Here is an 8653-nt window from a genome sequence, read left to right on the forward strand (position 1 = left end):
GTTGTTAGTGCTGTTAGCAAATTGTGAGTGACAAATGTTTTCTAGAAAAGTAGGCAGTAAACGTTATATAGATAGTTTTGTCCTATAACATAGAGCGGCTTGAGTAAAGCGGTCGCTACCAATAATATTCGAGAAAGGTGAATAATACCTACCCGTAGAAATCTTTTCAAAATTTACCATCAGAGGAATGCGTGCTTTAATGACAAGGATAGACAAATGCGTTTTCTATGTATATATATATATATTGCTATCTTCTCTAGCATGCTCCTCCTTCCACCCACCCTAGTCATTTGCACTGAACTTGAGGAATGCTTACATTCCTTATTCTCTCTGTATGCTGAATGGATAATTCAAGGTAAGAGTTATCTGCGTCCCTTGAAATAGGAGCGTAGTCTTTAATGAACCTGACGCATTTCACTGCAAGAAGCCATGTTGCTGAAAGGAGGAAGGAGGTTTTTCTATGGAATACATTGCGAGCTGCGGTTCAGCGCGCCAGTTCCCCCTGTGCAATAGGAAACTTTCGTGGTTTTTCTTTCTGCGCCTAGTTGCTCAGGTATCGAACTATAGCTGCATCAAATCTGTTGCCCCGATAGCATACTGTTGTGAAGTTGATCTAAACAAAGCTTGCTGTGTGATAAACTTCAACGTATTCATCTTCTCATCCTTTACTTTAGTCTGATTATTTAGCAAACATTATAGGGTGGTTTCGCTTTACAAGCAAAATTCTTGCCCCTAAAATATTCAATTCATTTCCCTGCATACAAACGTGTGTTTTCCATATGTGAGGAAGCTATACGACTACATAGCTATACGATTAGTCTAACGCCATCCTTTTTGTGAGAAAACATGATGGGCTGTATCAGTATGCTGTTCCTTGCAAGCCCATTAGGATATATATAGTGTGTGTGTGTGTGTGTATGTATGTATGTATGTATGTATGTATGTATGTATGTATGTATGTATGTATGTATGTATGTATGTATGTATGTATGTATGTATGTATGTATGTATGTATGTATGTATGTATGTATGTATGTATGTATGTATGTATGTATGTATGTATGTATGTATGTATGTATGTATGTATGTATGTATGTATGTATGTATGTATGTATGTATGTATGTATGTATGTATGTATGTATGTATGTATGTATGTATGTATGTATGTATGTATGTATGTATGTATGTATGTATGCTCCTATAAATACCTTTTTTAGGTGAGCTATTACTGAGAAATACTTGCTGCTTTGTGTTGGCATCAAAGTGGAAGGTGAAGGTACGCCGCCCATGGCATGAGTCGAGGAATCCCCTCATGCGCGAACTAGTAAACTGAGAAGATCAGCAGCATGCTACACAAGTAGGCACTGATTGCTTACTTTAATAGAAGATCTAAAAGGGGAACTACTTAGTAAATGTTGCGCACTGTAATATTGAATTTGAAAAGCTTAGGACCATGTATTTCAATAATTATTTGCCACCAAAGTCCTTCGTTTTGCGAGAATTCGCGCCACCACATTGTACACTTTTCCAGACATGAATGCTACTCCAACCTGACATTCAATAGGGTCCCTAGCAAAAGGTGACGAGTTCTACGACAACAAAGCGCAGTCTGTGGTAGGCGAATATGGTGGCGAAACTACACTTGAACACAATGAAGGGGAGACTATGGCGAGGTCATTCGCTGTGGTTTTCACAGATGTTCGAACTGAGGAGTATTCGCTACTGCACTATTGACCTGTTATTTATTGCACGAGTATGCCAAGCCCAGCCAACATCATAAACTACCAGCTTCAGGAGACTGACCTTTTCGTAAACTATGACAGCTAGGGCATTTCACTGGCGCCAATAAACTTATTTGTTCCGCCTACTACTTGTGCTCGCAAAAGCGACACTCGTATAACAAGTGTGCGACCACTTAGACAGATCATTCGCATAATAATGCTGAAAGTATACGCCTTGCATGCAAAGCAACGGTACCACGTATTTGGGCAGCTTTCTCAAACGTGATTGATAAATCTTTATTCTGACATGCAAGAAAAATACGAAAATTGAACACAATACAAATAGCACAAGTGGCAGCAACATAACGTACTCCTGCATGAAATCGAACAGTGCGGACCAACCTCTGCCTGTTATCAACGAGGCAGTAAATGAACAGTATTAGACACACAGCCCTCATGCCCGTATCCCCAATTGCAGTACATAATAAAGAAAGCGTAGCCGCCCTGTGCATGAATAAGTGTACTTGCGAGTCGTGAAAGATATTACGCGTGCCTATTTGTCATCTCAATTTGTCTATTTCCCAACTATCTTGACATATACTCAGAAGGAATTGTTCACCTGATAATAAAAAGGCTTCGAAAAATGTCCATCGCTCCTCTATGATATATCTGGTTAACATATAGTTATATGATCCCTTGATGATAGCAATGTAGAGAGGAACTGGGGTTACGCAGCACCTCCACTAAATATTGCGAAGAAGCCCTGCGGACAAACGTATTTACAACTAATTTCATGCGCAAAGTTTGTGGTAATCTCGCAGGGTGGTACACGCTCATAATTACCAGAAAGTACAACATGTTTTGTGATCGCGATTGTTCTATATGATTATATTTGAAGCTTCAGGACAACCGTATTTAAAACAAGTTCGCGTTCGCTCTTTCTCCTAGAGAACTTCTTTTCCGGTATGTTCAGAATCAAATCTGAGACTAATTCGCAATATTTCGCCTGAGGGGCAGTGATCTCGACAAAACGTCAAGCCCCCATTGTATCGTATGCTACTGTGTGACATATTGACATATTGTTCGCAAACTGGGTGAAGCTGATGTTGGCAAACATTTTGACGTTTCGTCGCGGCTTGACCTCGTACTAAGATCCACGTCCCTGAATGAAATATTATCTGACTGAGTGTGAAATTTTAATATAAAATTTTGTTCAACTAGAAGCACTCCAAGTGAAGGAAACAAAGAGGAATTGCGTTTAAACACAATTAACACGACCTTTTAAATACCAGAATATACTTTTATCGTCATTGCAAGAACATCAATTGATAATTTGTTAGGTAATTACGCATTTAGTGAATCTAATGACTGGCAAAATAAATGGCTAGCAAGATGCGCTTTGCCTAGCGTCAAAGCGCATCTTTGTAAGCAGAATTTGTGCAGCTTGCTGCACCGTTTTGTAAAAAATTACAATTTTCTAGCTTTGCAGAACTTGTGTATATTCCAACTATCCCTGTTCCTGGCCCTCACTGCTAATCGAAATATTATTAACCGTCCAAGCGTAGGCACTTACCTACGCGATAGCTATTGGCACTTACCACCTAGAGCTGCTGTCGCCACTGTAGCAGTAGATCCGGTAGCGACGGGCATCGCCGAAGGAGTCCCGCCTGCAATATGAATGTTGGAGCAGGATTTCTGCTTTATTTTCTCCTTTTAGGAGTTGCTTAGGGCAAAACTGCTATACTTCATTGTTGCGGTTTCTTTGCAATTTGGACCGAGTTTAACTGAGACGCATGGTGAGAACTTTTTGAGCCATTTTTAATAATTCTGAAATATTTCTTAGCATAACAAATATCTCTCTCTCTCTCTCTCTCTCTATATATATATATATATATATATATATATATATATATATATATATATATATATATATATATATATGTGTGTGTGTGTGTGTGTGTGTGTGTGTGTGTGTGTATAGATAGATAGATAGAATAATAGCTAGATAGATATTGTGACATAGAGAAATATTAATTTGTACTGGGTAAGTGCGCATGCAAAAATGCCAAGGCTTCTAGCTTGAAGCGAGCGCAAGAGAGCGTTCCTGTACCAACTTGTCAAGAGAGCAACCTCACTCGAGCGGACCCTCGTTGACGTTGCGGTTATTTATTTAGGTTTTATTTACCACCTTTCGGTCGCACACAGCTTTTATTTCTGACAGCTTTCATCTACGATCACTTCGAAATCGTTGTTGATTTCTTTTCACTGGCCGCTTCACTACAGTGGCCACGTACACAACGAAGCGCTGAAGCAAATTAAATTCAGTTGACACCTTCGTAATCTAATTGACCTCTACTGTATCCGTCATGAACTCTATATGACATCTCGAACCTGAACTTACAAACTTCAGCTAATAAACCCCATAGAACAAGGAAACATATATATATATATATATATATATATATATATATATATATATATATATATATATATATATATATATATATTACCAAAGTGTCATACAATATATAGCTTCGATAGTGCCTAAATTTTGAAATGCATCTATCTGGGAGCAGTTTAGAAATCTCTCCCTTTCTGCAATTCCTGAATACTACTGAAAATAGTTTACTCTATGGTTTAGCGATTTTCTTATGAAGCAATGCATTTTCGGTTTAGCAACTTGCGACGCCTTTTGTACAAGTAGGACGTTGCGAATCCAGTACTTCTTGTCTGTATTTTCCGATTTGTATCGTTGCCTTTTTATAGTGCAAGCTGATGTAGACTCAGTCCAGCAGAGGTTTTTGTTTCATTTTCACCGGAATCATACATGTAACCCTGAACATAGTGCCTCTCAACAACACCGTAAGACGCCGCTCTGAACTAATTCAAGCAAATGAGCGACACCGCTTCTTACGTTCTAGCGCCCAAACAGCGCGGTATTTAATAGTGAAACTGGACATGGATACAAAAAAGAAAGCTCGCCCGATTCTATCTCGCGAATGATGTCGTCTATTATGAGATTACCATTGAACCAACGTCACCAGGCTCTATATTAGCACCGCTGAAACGCGTTAAGTTATTTCGTCCATTCAGCCGGCACCTCCCTCGCACTTCCATCTAGACACGTTGCCCCATACGGTAGAGCCGTTGCGAAGTCCGCAGATGGAGCTTGTGTGAATTCAGGGAAACTTTTGTGAATATATATTGACGTTGGTTCCAGTCCATCCAATAGCGGAGGCCACTATTAAGGGACTTTCTTTTCTTTCACAGAACGGCACACACATAATGGCTCACCTTCCTTGTCTTGAATAAGGTACTATATTGAGCGGCACTCCATCAGTGTCATGTGCCCAGGAAATTTGGCGCCAAATGTGGTTGATTGAAGAGCGGTACATTCCTAGTGCACATACCCAAATATCCATGTTGGCAATAAAGAAGTTAACAGTTAACCTTAACAAGACGTTTACACTCCGGTATTATAAAGCGAAGCTTTCTTCGTCTACCTTTCAGGGATTGGCGGAGCTACTGCTGGTGCTGCCTGCTGCTAGGTGTGCTCATATCTCAGTGGGCGTAATTTTGTGTACATATTCGAAACATACATGTGCAGAGAAATCAGGTGCCACTGAATGGGCTTCTAAAATTTCGTAATGTTGATTGACAATCTACAGATAATAAGATTACTTCTGTCGTGCATAAAAGGTAAAGTCCTAGATAAAGTTCAAACGTAAATTATCCACTCACGGGTATCTGCAAAGCAAATCGCCGTCTTAGTGGAGAAGAGCAATGAATTGATCGAATTCATTGGTTCATTCGATTTTCTTGTTTTACTTATTTGTGTGACTGGCTTTGTCCCTCTCTGCTAAAATCCTCCAGAATGAGTAATTGCGTGCACTACGACATAAAATGTACACGACCCTTACCTATAGGTAATTATACGTCGTACTACTTCCATATAGTTTCTCTTTCATATTTTTTTGAATGAATGAATGTTTATTAAAGCCGAAGCACTATGTTAACGATACTGTGCGCGACCGCGATGACTGGCGACTTCCAGCAGAGAAACGGACGGCCGATTGAAAAGATCGCTCTTTCTCGTCCCTTAATCTCTCGTTTCGTCAGAATTCGTCAGTCATCGCCTGCACATATTATGCGCGTCTAGCCAATAGCACTAAGCAGGAACAGTACATCTCTTACGTACAGGTGCTTGTCGCAGCGGAACGAACAAACAACCGAATTTCGTTGCGTGAATGGATAAATTCCCAGCTGCAAGATGTTCAAAACCATTTCATTCTGCTTTGTTCAGCAAAATAAATCAGATTAAATAATATATTACGCCTCAGGCAACCTTCAATGCGTATTTGCTGCCCTCATACAGCCAATTCTCGTAAACCTTCGCTCAAAGCCTTCATTCGATAGGGTTTCGACTTGTAGAAGATGAGTAGAGGTGACGTCTCCATTGCGTCCCTTTACGCCGTCGTGTGCAAGATTGCTTACATGGAGTTGTTCCTTAGCGCTTCTCGTCACCTTTCGTTCCCGCTTATTTCGCTCTCGTCTAAGCTTTATATAGCTAGCGTCAACGTCGCCGTTTTGACCGGTTTGTAGAAGTCATGCTCGAATGGCAGGATCGTATACTTTTCATTTCGGAAAGATTTCCAGGACAATTTCACAAATTGGCACGGATGCTTGGACAGTGCACTGCGTGGTGTGGTGACTGGGTTTGAGTGCACAGAAATATATCACTTTCCTGACAACAGAGTTAGCGTGAATTTTTTTTATATAACTCAAAGCTGTTTGGATAGATATTGTGACAAGAACAGCAATGGCAGCAGCAAAAAATTATTATCACATTAGTTGCGGCGCCATAGGCAGCTGCAGTAATAATGATAAGCACTTACCAGTCATTGTTGTTACATGCCCGACATCTGTAGTGGCTACACCCACCGATCCTGTCGAAGAAATTCCGCCTGCGGTGAAATCATTTCTGTTGCTTTACTGCTAGATCCAAGGAATTTTACGTTCAGTTTGCAGCAAGAAGTCTACTGTACGAAATGTTGGCCGTTCGCGGATTTTGTGCATCATTTACGTAATAATAAAGTTCACAGTGTAATGTGGTCAACTTTAAAACATTTTCAGAGTGTTTCGAATTGTGTACTAGAAGCTATAGATGCTGCTACATCTACATACTCTTGTCGTGGACGTGATATGTGTACATAAACATTAGCCGTGCCAGGTCGATAACAATTCCCGAGTTCGCTGTGACCTAGCGATACTAGAACAAGTGATGTCAGCAAAGATAAGGGATAACATGCTGGCTAGATGTTTTAGTTTCAGCTACTCAGTCAACTACTACGAAAACAGGATGGCAATGATTGCGCCACGAAATGGGGCAGCACTACTAAATTATCGCAGTAACTTATTTAGAAGAGTTGATTGAAAGTAAGCCTTTGCACAAGATTCAGCAGCAAGCATTTATTTCACCGAACAGCAATTTAAGTTTGGGTGATGGGTCGAGGCTGTATAAACGACACTTAGAGTTCTGTGGGGCATGCCAGTAACTTAGTGTGATGGTGCGAGTGAGACTGCAAAGCTCCCTTGCAGCGTCTACTCTCGATAAAGGTATAAGGAGTGCCAGGTGTGCCATCCTGGGCGCGTCGGGCAGCGGCATCGGCGTGGTGATTACCAACGATGCCACAATGTCACGGCAGCCACTGAACTATGATGTCATGTCCTCGTTCGGAAGCGCAATGGCAAGTTTCTTTGAATCTAGACACCAGCTGTTCACAATTGCCATGTCGCAAACCTAGCAAGCTCTTGAGTGCTGCTTTCGAATAACAATACATTGCCCATTTCTTGGGCGGTGCTTTTTCAATGTATTCAACAGCAGTGCGAAGAGCGGCCAGTTTGGAACCTGTATATGTCATTACGTGCGAAGTCTTAAACTTGATGACGACCGATTGAGATGGTATAACAATGGCACTTGTCGAATTTTCCGAGACGGAACCGTCCGTGAAAACATGCATTCGGTTAGCATATGAACAATGCAAAAGTTGCAATGTGATTTGCTTGAGAGCTGCTGTGGTCAGGCTAGCTTTCTTTGCTATTCCTGGAGCAGCAAGGTACACAGGCTTTTTGAAGCACCACAGGGAGGATGGTAGTCATGCTGCGGGTGAGTAATTCAATGACAAAGAGTGCCGGTTAGCCGCAACTGATCTAAAGAACGCTGTCTTGGGTCTTTTCTCAGGCAAGCGAGCGAGATGGGGGTCAGGTACTTTGGATATATGGCGAACATGCGCCCTGAGAGCGTCGAAATCTATATCAGTAATTTTTGGGTGGTCTCTCGCGGTGGCAATTGTTGCTACGGTTGAAGCACTTCGAGGTAGCCCCTGACATGTTCGAAGGGCTTGGCCTTGAATGCTGTGTAGGACATGGATGTTAGCTTTGTTAGCGTTGGACAGCACTGGTGTATTATATCGCAAGTATTATAGGAAGAGCGTCCTATATAGCTCAATCATAGATGCCACGAATGTGCCCCATGCTTTGCCGGCAAGAAACCTTAGTATATGGGCGATAGAAGTAAGCCTCTTCAAGTACGAAGTGTGGGGGCTCCAGAAAGGTCTCTGTCGATAATAACGCCTAGGAATCGGTGAGATTTTGCGTATGATATTGTTTGGTGGTCAATATAAATGGGGTACCAGGCCACGGGCGTGTGGGTAAAGCGACTAAGGCGCACTTCGCGGTCGAAGCGCTGATGCCTTGTGCACGCAGGTACGATGATGTTAAGGTCACTGCTCTTTGGAGCCGTGCACGCACCTGGAGACGTGAAATTGCCGAGGCCGATATGCATATGTCGTCAGCATATATTAAAAGGTTTACTGCATGTGGTAGAATGTCGGCAAGTTCAAGGATTGCAAGGTTGAAGAATGCGGGCCTA

This window comes from Dermacentor andersoni, chromosome 7 (genome assembly GCF_023375885.2).
Source record: "Dermacentor andersoni chromosome 7, qqDerAnde1_hic_scaffold, whole genome shotgun sequence".
Lineage (NCBI taxonomy): Eukaryota > Metazoa > Arthropoda > Arachnida > Ixodida > Ixodidae > Dermacentor > Dermacentor andersoni.